The sequence below is a fragment of the Salmo salar genome, chromosome ssa23 (genome assembly GCF_905237065.1).
Source record: "Salmo salar chromosome ssa23, Ssal_v3.1, whole genome shotgun sequence".
NCBI classification, from domain to species: Eukaryota; Metazoa; Chordata; class Actinopteri; order Salmoniformes; family Salmonidae; genus Salmo; species Salmo salar.
Window position 1 is genome coordinate 46,660,137 of NC_059464.1, and position 17,541 is coordinate 46,677,677.

The window sequence follows — 17,541 nt, forward strand, 5'->3', positions numbered from 1 at the left end:
ACACACACATGTCCCAATGCCCATCCCCCCAACATTGAAACCCATTCATTAAAGCCCCTGCTAGCTAGCCAGCTAGCTCCAACGTTCATTAGCTTCACGCTCGGCAGACTGCACATCATCAGAGAGCAGAGAGGAAATGTACTATTCAAACATCGTGCTACTGGTTACATAACAAAGACTTCTCTGAAAAACATTGCACTGTATTCACAACCCAACATCAAAGTAAACCAGTACTGTATTCACACCACACCATAGTAAACCAGTACTGTATTCACACCACACCATAGTAAACCAGTACTGTATTCACACCACACCATAGTAAACCACCACTGTATTCACAACACACCATAGTAAACCAGTACTGTATTCACAACACACCATAGTAAACCACCACTGTATTCACACCACACCATAGTAAACCAGTACTGTATTCACACCACACCATAGCAAACCACCACTGTATTCACACCACACCATAGTAAACCACCACTGTATTCACACAACACCATAGTAAACCACCACTGTATTCACACCACACCATAGTAAACCAGTACTGTATTCACACCACACCATAGTAAACCAGTACTGTATTCACACCACACCATAGTAAACCAGTACTGTATTCACACCACACCATAGTAAACCACCCCTGTATTCACACCACACCATAGTAAACCACCACTGTATTCACACCACATCATAGTAAACCAGTACTGTATTCACACCACACCATAGTAAACCAGTACTGTATTCACACCACACCATAGTAAACCACCACTGTATTCACACCACACCATAGTAAACCAGTACTGTATTCACACCACACCATAGTAAACCAGTACTGTATTCACACCACACCATAGTAAACCACCACTGTATTCACACCACACCATAGTAAACCAGTACTGTATTCACACCACACCATAGTAAACCACCACTGTATTCACACCACACCATAGTAAACCAGTACTGTATTCACACCACACCATAGTAAACCAGTACTGTATTCACACCACACCATAGTAAACCACCACTGTATTCACACCACACCATAGTAAACCAGTACTGTATTCACACCACACCATAGTAAACCAGTACTGTATTCACACCACACCATAGTAAACCAGTACTGTATTCACACCACACCATAGTAAACCAGTACTGTATTCACACCACACCATAGTAAACCACTCATATCTGGTCCCTGACTTCATTTCTCCAATTATTGTTTTGTATATATTTAGTTGTTATTAAAAACTAATAATAATTATCTCGAGATAAAAACTTAGAACAACAACTTACAGATGCAAACAATGACCATATCTCATCTGCTCAGACCTGCAGTCCTAGTGTCTCCATGCTAACACCTCCAGTCCTAGTGTCTCCATGCTAACACCTCCAGTCCTAGTGTCTCCATGCTAACACCTCCAGTCCTAGTGTCTCCATGCTAACACCTCCAGTCCTAGTGTCTCCATGCTAACACCTCCAGTCCTAGTGTCTCTATGCTAACACCTCCAGTCCTAGTGTCTACATGCTAACACCTCCAGTCCTAGTGTCTCCATGCTAACACCTCCAGTCCTAGTGTCTCCATGCTAACACCTCCAGTCCTAGTGTCTCCATGCTAACACCTCCAGTCCTAGTGTCTCCATGCTAACACCTCCAGTCCTAGTGTCTCCATGCTAACACCTCCAGTCCTAGTGTCTCCATGCTAACACCTCCAGTCCTAGTGTCTCCATGCTAACACCTCCAGTCCTAGTGTCTCCATGCTAACACCTCCAGTCCTAGTGTCTCCATGCTAACACCTCCAGTCCTAGTGTCTACATGCTAACACCTCCAGTCCTAGTGTCTCCATGCTAACACCTCCAGTCCTAGTGTCTCCATGCTAACACCTCCAGTACTAGTGTCTCCATGCTAACACCTCCAGTCCTAGTGTCTCCATGCTAACACCTCCAGTCCTAGTGTCTCCATGCTAACACCTCCAGTCCTAGTGTCTCCATGCTAACACCTCCAGTCCTAGTGTCTCCATGCTAACACCTCCAGTCCTAGTGTCTCCATGCTAACACCTCCAGTCCTAGTGTCTCCATGCTAACACCTCCAGTCCTAGTGTCTCCATGCTAACACCTCCAGTCCTAATGTCTCCATGCTAACACCTCCAGTCCTAGTGTCTCCATGCTAACACCTCCAGTCCTAGTGTCTCCATGCTAACACCTGCAGTCCTAGTGTCTCCATGCTAACACCTCCAGTCCTAGTGTCTCCATGCTAACACCTCCAGTCCTAGTGTCTCCATGCTAACACCTGCAGTCCTAGTGTCTCCATGCTAACACTTCCAGTCCTAGTGTCTCCATGCTAACACCTCCAGTCCTAGTGTCTCCATGCTAACACCTCCAGTCCTAGTGCCTCCATGCTAACACCTCCAGTCCTAGTGTCTCCATGCTAACACCTCCAGTCCTAGTGTCTCCATGCTAACACCTCCAGTCCTAGTGTCTCCATGCTAACACCTCCAGTCCTAGTGTCTCCATGCTAACACCTCCAGTCCTAGTGTCTCCATGCTAACACCTCCAGTCCTAGTGTCTCCATGCTAACACCTCCAGTCCTAGTGTCTCCATGCTAACACCTCCAGTCCTAGTGTCTCCATGCTAACACCTCCAGTCCTAGTGTCTCCATGCTAACACCTCCAGCCCTAGTGCCTGCAATATTGTTTGCCACTTGGACTTAAATTGTACCAAATAGTTTTTAGATTTTTTCCATTGTGTTAATGATGGAGGATTGATTGATTTTAGTATACAGTACGTTTTTTCAAGATGAGTGATGAGAAGAGAATCGTCCAGTCCATTGGCTATCTCGTTACAACCCCGTATGCCACGTCTTGAAATATGCTGACGGATTAAAAAGAAATTTACATTATAAAACTTCTGACAGCCAACTTTCTAACTCCGCCCATAACTTAATAACTTTATAGTATTCCCAGGAAGCATGGATTATTGACTCATTATTATACTGAACAAAAAATATAAACGCAACATGTAACAATGGCAAAGATTTTACAGAGTTACAGTTCATATAAGGATATCAGATACCTTTAAAAAAAAAGGTAGTGGGGGTGGATCAGAAAACCAGACCACCATTTGCCTCATGCAGCGTGACACATCTTCTTCGCATAGAGTTGATCAGGCTGTTGATTGTGGCCTGTGGAATGTTGTCCCACTCCTCTTCAATGGCTGGGCGAAGTTGCTGGATATTGTCGGGAACTGTAACGTTGTACACGTCGATCCAGAGCATCCCAAACATGCTCATTGGGTGATATGTCTGATGAGTATGCAGGACATGGAAGAACTGGGACATTTTCACCTTCCAGGAATTGTGTGTAGATCCTTGTGACATGGGGCTGTGCATTATCATGCTGAGGTGATGGTGGCGGATGAATGGCACAACAATGGGCCTCAGGATCTCATCACGGTCTCTCTGTGCATTCAAAATTGCCATCCATAAAATGCAATTGTGTTCGTTGTCTGTAGCTTACGTCTGCCCATACCATAACCCCACCGCCACCATGGGGCACTCTGTTCACAACGTTGACGACAGCAAACCACTTGCCCACACAACGCCATACACGTGGTCTGCGTGGTTCGCTGGACGTACTGCCAAATTCTCTAAAATGGTATTGGTAAAGAAATGAACATAACATTTTCTGGCAACAGCTCTGGTGGACATTCCAGCAGTCAGCATGACAATTGCGCACTCCTTCAAAACTTGTAATGATAATTCTGCTTAATCAGCTTCTTGATATGCCACACCTATATCACACCTAATGAAATCAATGTATATTTTTCACCATGTAAGGTACAATTCCAAATAAAAGAAAATGTCCTTCTTGTTCCTTGTGCTGGGATAAAAGGGAAACGGGTGTAGTCTTATTTATCAGGATGCCTACACCTCTGCTGTTACAACAGTAGGTGGCAGTATAGGCCTCTCCAACCTAACTCCTCTTTAAATGTTCAGTTTATCTTTTTAAAATGTAACTCTTGCAAGAAAACCACATTTGCTAACAATCTCGTCAAGAGATAACCATATGCTTTCCCCCACCCCATAAGTTGGATTTTGTTGGTCTTTACTTGTATAGAATCAAAGTCAACCTTATCTGTTCCGTCTATCATTGAAGAACCAAGTAAAACATTTTAGCAAACATTTAGCAGACATATGAGGGAGGTGGGAATTCCATAGAATGGGAGGATCATAGTATAAATACATAGTTATTGTATACATTACATATATAGAGTGTGTGGACTGTGGGCTGAGCTGACATTTAATTTAAAAAAAAAACTATGCAAAGTTCGTTTACTTTTCCCATTCTAAGTCCAGCCTGTCACATCCCAGTACTGATGCTTTCATTGATAAATCTGATAATAATGATTTCATAGAAGTCCCTCACAGTATATAAAGACTAGCCCAGTGGTGTAAGACACAGATCCTCCTTGTTTTACTAGATGCAATTACCAGACAGAGGTATTACAGTCCCATTCAGACTTAACAGAGTCTCAGTCTGTAAAACTTAAACTCTAGAAAGGTCCAACCAGTTAGTTAGCCAGTCTAGTTTTTATCTCCCTCCACGTTTTAACTGCTGTAACAGTTCAAGGCACAGGTTCTCATTGCCTTTTATAGACTCCCTCCCTCCCTCCTCCAGGCAATCTGAGAACTATCTAACAGTTTCATTCCAGCGCTCAACGAACATAAATTATCCACAATTCCAGGTTCTATTCTGCGGTGTCGGTGCATGCCAACACGAATCATCCAAATATTTTATAAATCCCATTAAAAATGTGCCATCACAAATCATCAGAACGTTTTAAATATCCATTAGAATCAAACGTGTTTGCCATGGAGGAGATGGAGGTTGGCTGGTAGAGATGAGATGTGAACACCTGTTTTGAAGCAGAGCACTAAGTGCTGAGGTCCCAGGTTCATGCTGCTAGCTGTAGCTAATCGCCTGCACTTTCCCATCAAGTACCTGTATGTACGGGTCTAAATGGATGGGCATGTGGGCTGCTCTGGTACCTGTACAAAGGGGGGGGGGAATGCACTTTCCTTTAGAGTACTGAACTGTATGTTACTGATGTTTCTGGCACTCATGACTGAGTACTCTGCTATAAAGGTCCTTATACCGTTTATATACCACTCTACTGAAATGCAGATGGACACACTCTGTCCTCTGAACAAGAGAACACCCCCTCCCAGCCCCCTCCTAACCCCCACTCAGCCCCCTCATAACCCCCTCCCAGCCCCCTCCTAACCCCCACCCAGCCCCCTCCCAGCCCCCCCTAACCCCCTCCCAACGCCCTCCTAACCCTCTCCCAGCTCCCTCCCAGCCCCCTCCTAACCCCCTCCTAACCCCCACCCAGCCCTCTCCTACCCCCCTCTCCCAGCCCTCTCCTACCCCCCCTCTCCCAGCCCTCTCCTAACCCCCCACCCAGCCCTCTCCTACCCCCTCTCCCAGCCCTCTCCTACCCCCCCTCTCCCAGCCCTCTCCTAACCCCCTCCCAGCCCCCTCCTAACCCCTCCCAGCCCCCTCCTAACCCCCTCCCAGCCCTCTCCTAACCCCCCTCCCAGCCCCCCTCCTAACCCCCTCCCAGCCCTCTCCTAACCCCCTCCCAGCCCCCTCCTAACCCCCTCCCAGTCCTCTCCTAACCCCCTCCCAGCCATCTCCTATCCCCCTCTCCCAGCCCTCTCCTAACCCCCTCCCAGCCATCTCCTATCCCCCACTCCCAGCCCCCTCCTAACCCCCCACCCAGCCCTCTCCTATCCCCCTCTCCCAGCCCCCTCCTAACCCCCCACCCAGCCATCTCCTATCCCCCTCTCCTATCCCACTCTCCCAGCCCTCTCCTAACCCCCTCCCAGCCATCTCCTACCCTTCTCCTATCCCCCTCTCCCAGCCCCCCTCCTACCCCTCTCCCAGCCCTCTCCTACCCTTCTCCTATCCCCCTCTCCCAGCCCTCTCCTACCCTTCTCCTATCCCCTCTCCCAGCCCCCTCCTAACCCCCTCCTAACCCCCACCCAGCCCTCTCCTACCCCCCCTCTCCCAGCCCTCTCCTACCCCCCCTCTCCCAGCCCTCTCCTAACCCCCTCCCAGCCCTCTCCTAACCCCCTCCCAGCCATCTCCTATCCCCTTCTCCCAGCCCCCTCCTAACCCCCTTCCAGCCATCTCCTATCCCCCTCTCCCAGCCCCCTCCTAACCCCCCACCCATCCCTCTCCAATCCCCCTCTCCCAGCCCTCTCCTAACCCCCTCCCAGCCCTCTCCTATCCCCCTCTCCCAGCCCTCTCCTAACCCCCTCCCAGCCATCTCCTATCCCCCTCTCCCAGCCCCCTCCTAACCCCCACCCAGCCATCTCCTATCCCCCTCTCCCAGCCCTCTCCTAACCCCCTCCCAGCCCTCTCCTATCCCCCTCTCCCAGCCCTCTCCTAACCCCCTCCCAGCCATCTTCTATCCCCCTCTCCCAGCCCCCTCCTAACCCCCACCCAGCCCTCTCCTATCCCCCTCTCCCAGCCCCCTCCTAACCCCCCACCCAGCCATCTCCTATCCCCCTCTCCTATCCCACTCTCCCAGCCCCCTCCTAACCCCCTCCCAGCCATCTCCTATCCCCCTCTCCCAGCCCCCTCCTACCCTTCTCCTATCCCCCTCTCCCAGCCCTCTCCTACCCTTCTCCTATCCCCCTCTCCCAGCCCCCTCCTACCCCTCTCCCAGCCCTCTCCTACCCTTCTCCTATCCCCCTCTCCCAGCCCTCTCCTACCCTTCTCCTATCCCCCTCTCCCAGCCCCCTCCTACCCCTCTCCCAGCCCCCTCCTTTCCCCCTCTCCCAGCCCCCTCCTATCCCCTCTCCCAGCCCCCTCCTAACCCCCTCTCCCAGCCCCTTCCTATCCCCCCTCCCAGCCCCCTCCTATCCCTCTCCCAGCCCCCTCCTATCCCCTCTCCCAGCCCCCTCCTACCCCTCTCCCAGCCCCCTCCTATCCCCTCTCCCAGCCCCCTCCTAACCCCCCCAGCCACCTCCTAACCCCCTCCCAGCCCCCTCCAACCCCTCTCTCCAAGCCCCCTCCTAACCCCCTCCCAGCCCCCTCCTATCCCCCTCTCCCAGCCCCCTCCTATCCCCCTCTCCCAGCCCCCTCCTAACCCCCTCCCAGTCCTCTCCTAACCCCCACCCAGCCCTCTCCTAACCCCCACCCAGCCATCTCCTAACCCCCTCCCAGCCATCTCCTATCCCCCTCTCCCAGCCCCCTCCTAACCCCCTTCCAGCCATCTCCTATCCCCCTCTCCCAGCCCCCTCCTAACCCCCCACCCAGCCCTCTCCTATCCCCCTCTCCCAGCCCCCTCCTAACCCCCACCCATCCCTCTCCTATCCCCCTCCTAACCCCCCTCCCAGCCCTCTCCTATCCCCCTCTCCCAGCCCTCTCCTAACCCCCTCCCTCCCAGCCCTCTCCTATCCCCCTCTCCCAGCCCCCTCCTAACCCCCTCCTAACCCCCACCCAGCCATCTCCTATCCCCCTCTCCTATCCCCCTCTCCCAGCCCCCTCCTACCCCCACCAGGCCCTCTCTTATCCCCCGCTCCCAGCCCCCTCCTATCCCCCTCCCAGCCATCTCCTCTCCCCCTCTCCCAGCCCCCTCCTAACCCCCTCCCAGCCATCTCCTATCCCCCTCTCCCAGCCCCATCCTAACCCCCACCCAGCCCTCTCCTATCCCCCTCTCCCAGCCCCCTCCTAACCCCGACCCAGCCCTCTCCTACCCTTCTCCTATCCCCCTCTCCCAGCCCTCTTCTACCCCTCTCCTAGCCCTCTTCTACCCCTCTCCTAGCCCTCTCCCAGCCCACTCCCACCCCTCTCCCACCCCTCTCCCACCCCACTCCTAGCCCTTCAGGGGACCAACAGGCTTACAGCATCTCCCCCTAGGCTGTATACTGATTAGTCATGCCTACAAAGCCCCTGTCACAGGGAGGAGCTGGCTAGCATAGCACCATGTCTATGACTGTGCCCCAAATGGCACTCTGTTCCCTATTTATGGCACTACTTTAGACCAGAACCCTATGGGGTGCTATGGGCCCTGGTCTAAAGTAGTGCACTATATAGGGAATCGGGTCCTATGGGCCCTGGTCTACTGTAGTGCACTATATAGGAAATAGGGTTCTATAGGGCTCTGGTCTAAAGTAGTGCACCATATAGGGAATAGGGTGCCAGTAGTGTACTATATAGGGAATAGGGTGCCAGTGGTGTACTATATAGGGAACAGGGTGGCAGTAGTGCACTATGTAGGGAATAGGGTGCCAGTAGTGTACTACATAGGGAATAGGGTGCCAGTAGTGTATTATGTAGGGAATAGGGTGCCAGTAGTGTAATATGTAGGGAATAGGGTATCAGTAGTGCACTATGTAGGGAATAGGGGGCCATTTGGGATGCAGACATCATGGTGACCATGTTCACATGCACGAGATACACACAGTTAGTACATGCTAACAAACATCACATTATGTTACTGGACACAAGGAACTTGTGATCTGATTACTAAGGACCAGAACATAACTTTAACCCCAAAGGCTAATTTAGTGTATGGGACAAAAACATTTTGTAACTCTGCTGTCATGCTAACAAACAAAACATACACAGAGAAGACTAATGCAAATGTACTTCTAAAGACCAACACATAACTTTGACCTTAAAGGCTAATTACGGGACCAAGTATGCCTAGTCACTATGCTGTCATTGTCTAATGTGGACTATACAGGCTAACAAACATTTATCCAAGAAAAGGAACTCTGATGCAAATGATGCAAATACAGATGTAGGATCTTAATTTGAACCAGTCTGCTACAGCAGGAAAATAATCCTGCAGCAACAGGAAATTTGAATTATAAGCCTTTTTAAAACCTTGAATACACTAGAAGTTTGCATTTCCAGCTGTGCAGGAAAATTCTCAGCAACAAAAGAGTGATCAAATTAAGATCCTGAGTTAATGTCAAAGTATGAGCAGAGAGGGCATCCTGAGTGGCGCAGTGGTTTAAAGTACTATATCACAGTGCTGGCTGCGTCACTACAGATCCTGGTTCAATACCAGGCTTTGTCACAGCCGGCCGCAACTGGGAGACACATGAGGCGGTGCACAAATGGCCCAGCGTTGTCCGGGTTAGGGGAAGGTTTGGCCCGGCAGGGTTGTCTTAGTCCAATCACGCTTTAGCAACTCCTGTGGCGGGACGGACGCGATGCACATTGACACGGTCGCCAGGTGTACGGTGTTTCCTCCGACACATTGGTGTGGCTGGCTTCCGGGTTAAGCAAGCATTGTGTCAAGAAGTAGTGTGGCTTGGCGGTGTCGTGTTTCCTTGAAATGTTTCTACAACTTGATTCGAGTCCACCTGTGGTAAATTCAATTGACTGGATATGATTTGGAAAGGCACACACCTGTCTATATAAGGTTCCACAGTTGAGAGTGCATGTCAGAGCAAAAACAAAGCCATGATGTCAAAGGAATTGTCCATAGAGCTCTGAGACAGGATTGTGTCATGGCACAGATCTGGGCAAAGGTACCAAAAAAGTTCTGCAGCATGAAGGTCTCCAAGAACACCGTGGCCTCCATCCTTCTTAAATGGAAGAAGTTTGTAACCACCAAGACTCTTCCTAGAGCTGGCCGACCGTCCAAACTGAGCAATTGGGGGAGAAGGGCCTTGGTCAGGGCGGTAACCAAGAACCCAATGGTCAATCTGACAGAGCTCCAGATTTCCTCTGTGGAGAAGGACAACCATCTCTGCAACACTCCACCAATCAGGCCTTTATGGTAGAGTGGATAGACGGAAGCCACTCCTCAGTAAAATTCACATGACTTCCCGCTTGGAGTTTGCCAATAGGCACCTAAAGGACTCTCAGACCATGAGATACAAGATTCTCTGCTCTGATGAAACCAAGATTGAACTCTTTGGACTGAATGCCAACCGTCACACTTGGAGGAAACCTGGCACCATCCCTACGGTGAAGCATGGTGGTGGCAGCATCAAGCTGTGGAGATGATTTTCAGCAGCAGAGACTGGGAGACGAGTCAGGATCTAGGGAAAGATGAACGGAGCAAAGTAAATAGAGATCCTTGATGAAAACTTGCTCCAGAGTGCTCAGGACCTCAGACTGGAGCGAAGGTTCACCTTCCAACAGGACAACAACCCGAATTACACAGACAGGACCAGCCAGAGCACAGACTTGAACCCGTTCGAACATCTCTGGAGAGACCTGAAAATAACTGTGCAGCGACTCTCCCATCCAACCTGACAGAGCTGGAGAGGATCTGCAGAGAAGAATTGGAGAATCTCCCCAAATACAGGTGTGCCAAGCTTGTAGCATCATACCCAAGAAGACTCGAGGCTGTAATCGCTGCCAAAGGTGCTTCAACAAAGTACTGTGTAAAGGGTCTGAATACTTATGTAAATGTGATATTTCGTATTATTTTTTATACATTTTCAAAAATGTCTAACAACCTTTTTTTACTTTGTCATTATGGAGTATTGTGTGTAAATTGAGGAGGGAAAAAATTATTTGATCTATTTTAGAATAAGGTTGTGGAACATGTGGAACAGTCAAGGGGTCTGAATAGTTTCCGAATTCACTGTACTTGTTCCACACATGAATTAGCCTTAAAACTCCCCTCAAAATAGAGAAACACACTCATTATGATGCTGCGTTGTGCTTCCTGTGATGCTGCATTTTGCTTCCTACGATGCTGCGGTTTGCATCCTACGATGCTAAATGGATGATACTGGCCGTATTTCTGTATTTTTAAAGTTCCATATCTTGAACATTTTATTGCTGACATGCCATATATTTTGGGACTGTGTCAACAATGGACTAATGAAGCAAATACCAAAATATTGTCATAGGATGCAAAACGCAGCATCACAGGATGCAAAACGCAGCATCACAGGATGCAAAACGCAGCATCACAGGATGTAAAACGCAGCATCACAGGATGCAAAACGCAGCATCACAGGATGTAAAATGCAGCATCACAGGATGCAAACCGCAGCATCACAGGATGCAAAACGCAGCATCACAGGATGCAAAACTGTAACGCGGGTCGTATAAAGGGGACCAAGGCACGGCGTGTGAAGTGCTCATATTTCCTTTTAATGAATAAACTTTAACAAAACAACAAAACGACCGATAACAGTTCCGTCAGGTGACATACACTAAACAGAAAACAACTACCCACAAAAACCCAGGGAGAAAAACCCCTACTTAAATATGATCTCCAATCAGAGGCAACGATGACCAGCTGCCTCCAATTGGAGATCAACCCAAAAAACCCAACATAGAAATAGAAAACCTAGAACACAACCATAGAAATAGAAAACATAGAAAAACACAAAACACCCCCTGTCACGCCCTGACCTACTCTACTATAGAAAATGACATCTTACTAGGGTCAGGATGTGACAGTACCCCCCCCCCCCCTCAAAGGTGCAGACTCCGAATGCAACAAACCAACAACAAAAAAAACACAAAACAAAAGGGAGGGTAGGGAGGGTGATAATTGTCTATGGCGGCTCAAATGCAGTCCACATAACCTTAACTTCCAGCATAGGAGGCGGCTCCGGTTCGGGGCGTACTCCCCGCTCCACCTGCTGATCCTTCTGCTTTATTACCACCTGACCGTGGATCGTCGTCGAAGGAACCGGACTGTAGATCATTGCTGGAGGTTCTGGGCTGCAGGCCGCCGCTGGAGGTTCTGGGCTGCAGGCCGCCGCTGGAGGTTCTGGGCTGCAGGCCGCCGCTGGAGGCTCTGGGCTGCAGGCTGCCGCAGAAGATTCTGGGCTGCAGACCACCACTGAAGACTCTGGGTTGCAGACCGTCGCTAGAGGCTCCGGAATGTGGAGCGTCGCTGGAGGTGCCCGGCCATGGATTATTCCTACAGGCTCCGGACCATTTATAATCCCTCCAGGCATTTTGCCAAGGATTATTTCTTCAGGTTCCGGGCCATGGATTACCTCTTCAGGCTTCGTGCCATGGAATATCCCTGCAGGCTCCGGGCCATGGATCATCACTAGAGGCTTAGTGCCATGGATCATCTCTACAGGCGTCGGACCATCGATTATCGCTGGAGGCTTTGTACGTGGAGCAGGAACCGGTCTCACCAGACTGGGGAGACGCACTGAGGACCGAGTGCTCAAAGCAGGCACCGGCCGTACTGGGTTATGGATACGCACTGGAGGGAGAGTGCGAGGAGCAGGCACAGGACATACTGGATAATGAAGGCGCACTGGAGGGAGAGCGCGAGTAGCAGGCACAGGATGTACTGTGCTATGGAGGCGCACTGGAGAGAGAGTGTGAGAGGCAGGCACATGCTCACCACAAAAAGCACGGGGAGTTGACTCAGGCCTCACCCCTGGCCCAGCCAAACTACCTGTGTGCCCCCCCCCCAAAAAAAGGTGGGGGGGGCAGGTAGGCTCCCAGGTAGGCTCCAATATCTATCGATTACCTGGCCCCAAGTCCAGTTCCTCCTCTCCATCCACTCCATATGTGACCAGGTGTCCATTTCTGCCCGGGCACGCCGCTTGATCCAGTCATGGTGGGTAGTTCTGTAACGCGGGTCGTATAAAGGGGACCAAGGCACGGCGTGTGAAGTGCTCATATTTCCTTTTAAGGAATAAACTTTAACAAAACAACAAAACGACCGATAACAGTTCCGTCAGGTGACATACACTAAACAGAAAACAACTACCCACAAAAACCCAGGGAGAAAAACCCCTACTTAAATATGATCTCTAATCAGAGGCAACGATGACCAGCTGCCTCCAATTGGAGATCAACCCCAAAAACAACAACATAGAAATAAAAAACCTAGAATACAAACCTAGAAATAGAAAACATAGAAAACCACAAAACACCCCCTGTCACGCCCTGACCTACTCTACTATAGAAAATGACATCTTACTAGGGTCAGGACGTGACAAAAACGCAGCGACACAGAATGCTATCGCAGCATCACAGGATGCAAAATGCAGCATCACAGAATGCTATCGCAGCATCACAGGATGCAAAATGCAGCATCACAGAATGCTATAGCAGCATCACAGGATGCAAAATGCAGCACACCGGCTGTATTTCTGTATTTTGGGTGGAGTTTTCCTTTAAGGCTAATTCATGTGTCGAACAAGAATGTAGTCAATATGCTGTAATCGTCTAATCTGGACTGTCACATCCCTTTCCTCTCTTGGCATATTTTAACTCATCAGTCCCTGACTCACACACAGGCACCAACAGCCTCCATAGATATGAGATATAAAAACAGATTTTGTCACTGTCATACGCTGCTAGCTGGGACTGCCTGTCCACTAGGCTGCTAGCTGGGACTGCCTGTCCACTACGCTGCTAGCTGGAACTGCCTGTCCACTACGCTGCTAGCTGGGACTGCCTGTCCACTAGGCTGCTAGCTGGGACTGCCTGTCCACTACGCTGCTAGCTGGGACTGCCTGTTCACTAGGCTGCTAGCTGGGACTGCCTGTCCACTACGCTGCTAGCTGGGACTGCCTGTCCACTACGCTGCTAGCTGGGACTGCCTGTCCACTATGCTGCTAGCTGGGACTGCCTGTCCACTAGGCTGCTAGCTGGGACTGCCTGTCCACTACGCTGCTAGCTGGGACTGCCTGTTCACTAGGCTGCTAGCTGGGACTGCCTGTCCACTACGCTGCTAGCTGGGACTGCCTGTCCACTACGCTGCTAGCTGGGACTGCCTGTTCACTAGGCTGCTAGCTGGGACTGCCTGTCTACTAGGCTGCTAGCTGGGACTGCCTGTCTACTAGGCTGCTAGCTGGGACTGCCTGTCCACTAGGCTGCTAGCTGGGACTGCCTGTCCACTACGCTGCTAGCTGGGACTGCCTGTCCACTAGGCTACTAGCTGGGACTGCCTGTTCACTAGGCTGCTAGCTGGGACTGCCTGTCCACTACGCTGCTAGCTGGGACTGCCTGTCCACTAGGCTGCTAGCTGGGACTGCCTGTCCACTACACTGCTAGCTGGGACTGCCTGTCCACTACGCTGCTAGCTGGGACTGCCTGTCCACTATGCTGCTAGCTGGGACTGCCTGTCCACTAGGCTGCTAGCTGGGACTGCCTGTCCACTACGCTGCTAGCTGGGACTGCCTGTTCACTAGGCTGCTAGCTGGGACTGCCTGTCCACTACGCTGCTAGCTGGGACTGCCTGTCCACTACGCTGCTAGCTGGGACTGCCTGTTCACTAGGCTGCTAGCTGGGACTGCCTGTCTACTAGGCTGCTAGCTGGGACTGCCTGTCTACTAGGCTGCTAGCTGGGACTGCCTGTCCACTAGGCTGCTAGCTGGGACTGCCTGTCCACTACGCTGCTAGCTGGGACTGCCTGTCCACTAGGCTACTAGCTGGGACTGCCTGTTCACTAGGCTGCTAGCTGGGACTGCCTGTCCACTACGCTGCTAGCTGGGACTGCCTGTCCACTAGGCTGCTAGCTGGGACTGCCTGTCCACTACACTGCTAGCTGGGACTGCCTGTCCACAACGCTGCTAGCTGGGACTGCCTGTCCACTACGCTGCTAGCTGGGACTGCCTGTCCACTAGGCTGCTAGCTGGGACTGCCTGTCCATTACGCTGCTAGCTGGGACTGCCTGTCCACTAGGCTGCTAGCTGGGACTGCCTGTCCACTAGGCTGCTAGCTGGGACTGCCTGTTCACTACGCTGCTAGCTGGGACTGCCTGTCCACTAGGCTGCTAGCTGGGACTGCCTGTCCACTAGGCTGCTAGCTGGGACTGCCTGTCCACTACGCTGCTAGCTGGGACTGCCTGTCCACTAGGCTGCTAGCTGGGACTGCCTGTCCACTACGCTGCTAGCTGGGACTGCCTGTCCACTAGGCTGCTAGCTGGGACTGCCTGTCCACTAGGCTGCTAGCTGGGACTGCCTGTCCACTAGGCTGCTAGCTGGGACTGCCTGTCCACTAGGCTGCTAGCTGGGACTGCCTGTCCACTAGGCTGCTAGCTGGGACTGCCTGTCCACTAGGCTGCTAGCTGGGACTGCCTGTCCACTAGGCTGCTAGCTGGGACTGCCTGTCCACTACGCTGCTAGCTGGGACTGCCTGTCCACTAGGCTGCTAGCTGGGACTGCCTGTCCACTAGGCTGCTAGCTGGGACTGCCTGTCCACTAGGCTGCTAGCTGGGACTGCCTGTCCACTACGCTGCTAGCTGGGACTGCCTGTCCACTAGGCTGCTAGCTGGGACTGCCTGTCCACTAGGCTGCTAGCTGGGACTGCCTGTCCACTAGGCTGCTAGCTGGGACTGCCTGTCCACTAGGCTGCTAGCTGGGACTGCCTGTCCACTAGGCTGCTAGCTGGGACTGCCTGTCCACTAGGCTGCTAGCTGGGACTGCCTGTCCACTAGGCTGCTAGCTGGGACTGCCTGTCCACTACGCTGCTAGCTGGGACTGCCTGTCCACTAGGCTGCTAGCTGGGACTGCCTGTCCACTAGGCTGCTAGCTGGGACTGCCTGTCCACTAGGCTGCTAGCTGGGACTGCCTGTCCACTAGGCTGCTAGCTGGGACTGCCTGTCCACTAGGCTGCTAGCTGGGACTGCCTGTCCACTAGGCTGCTAGCTGGGACTGCCTGTCCACTAGGCTGCTAGCTGGGACTGCCTGTCCACTAGGCTGCTAGCTGGGACTGCCTGTCCACTAGGCTGCTAGCTGGGACTGCCTGTCCACTAGGCTGCTAGCTGGGACTGCCTGTCCACTAGGCTGCTAGCTGGGACTGCCTGTCCACTACGCCTCTGATGGTGACTCGCTTGCTTTACTTCAGTCCAGCAAGAACACTGCTTCATTACTTACGTAACAAGATCATATAGCCCACTGGACAATTATGATAAGGCATCGGCAGGCAGGGAGCATGTTTTTCTATTTTGAAGACGTCGTCAAAAAGCAAATATTGTGATGGTATTGAAATACCCTGGGTGGAATCAGGAACAACAAGAAGAAGCAGAACAAAAATCCCACAGCCTGACTAAATAACATCATCAACAACAACATCAATAAATAACAATATCTGGACCCTCACAGGGGTGAATAAGGGAGGTGAGGATGGGGACGGAATGTAAACGTGCCACCAGGATATACAGGAGTTACCTCTGAACCTCCCAAATGGCACCCTATTCCCTATGTAGTGCACTACTTTAGACCATGACCCATAGCCAAATGGCACCCTATTCCCTATGTAGTGCACTACTTTTGACCATGGCCCATAGTCAAATGGCACCCTATTCCCTATATAATGCACTAATTTAGACCATGGCCCATAGGAAATAGGGTGCCATTTGGGGCGCAAACATTACCTACAAATGCCTACTATGTAAATATCACATTATGTATATTATACACAAAACAATGGTACACACATTGTTGCTTCAGCAAGCAGGCAATTCATCTGACCAATCACAGTTACACAGCTACAAGAGAAACCTCCAATCACAGTTACAACAGTAACCTCCAATCACAGTTACACAGCTACAACAGAAACCTCCAATCACAGTTACACAGCTACAACAGAAACCTCCAATCACAGTTACACTGATACAACAGTAACCTCCAATCACAGTTACACAGCTACAACAGAAACCTCCAATCACAGTTACACAGCTACAACAGTAATCTCCAATCACAGTCACACAGCTACAACAGAAACCTCCAATCACAGTTACAGAGCTACAACAGTAACCTCCAATCACAGTTACACAGCTACAACAGAAACCTCCAATCACAGTTACAACAGAAACCTCCAATCACAGTTACACAGCTACAACAGTAACCTCCAATCACAGTTACACAGCTACAACAGTAACCTCCAATCACAGTTACAACAGAAACCTCCAATCAAAGTCACACAAATTGGCTTTCTACCCAAACACAGAACAGTAACCTCCACATGTAGCTTACCCCAGCTAGAACAGTAACCTCCACATGTAGCTTACCCCAGCTAGAACAGTAACCTCCACATGTAGCTTACCCCAGCTAGAACAGTAACCTCCACATGTAGCTTACCCCAGCTAGAACAGTAACCTCCACATGTAGCTTACCCCAGGTAGAACAGTAACCTCCACATGTAGCTTACCCCAGCAAGAACAGTAACCTCCACATGTAGCTTACCCCAGGTAGAACAGTAACCTCCACATGTAGCTTACCCCAGGTAGAACAGTAACCTCCACATGTAGCTTACCCCAGCTAGAACAGTAACCTATATGTAGCTTACCCCAGCTAGAACAGTAACCTATATGTAGCTTACCCCAGGTAGAACAGTAACCTCCATGTAGCTTACCCCAGCTAGAACAGTAACCTCCATGTAGCTTACCCCAGCCAGAACAGTAACCTCCACATGTAGCTTACCCCAGCTAGAACAGTAACCTCCATGTAGCTTACCCCAGGTAGAACAGTAACCTCCACATGTAGCTTACCCCAGCTAGAACAGTAACCTCCATGTAGCTTACCTCAGGTAGAACAGTAACCTCCATGTAGCTTATCCAAGCC

General features: G+C 50.9%; 1 protein-coding gene across 3 annotated transcripts in view; it reads right to left on the bottom strand.

Moving 5' to 3' along the window:
- Positions 1-17,541, bottom strand: part of LOC106592751 (synaptotagmin-7) — a 391,227-nt gene that overhangs the window by 44,120 nt on the left and 329,566 nt on the right. The window lies entirely within an intron of this gene.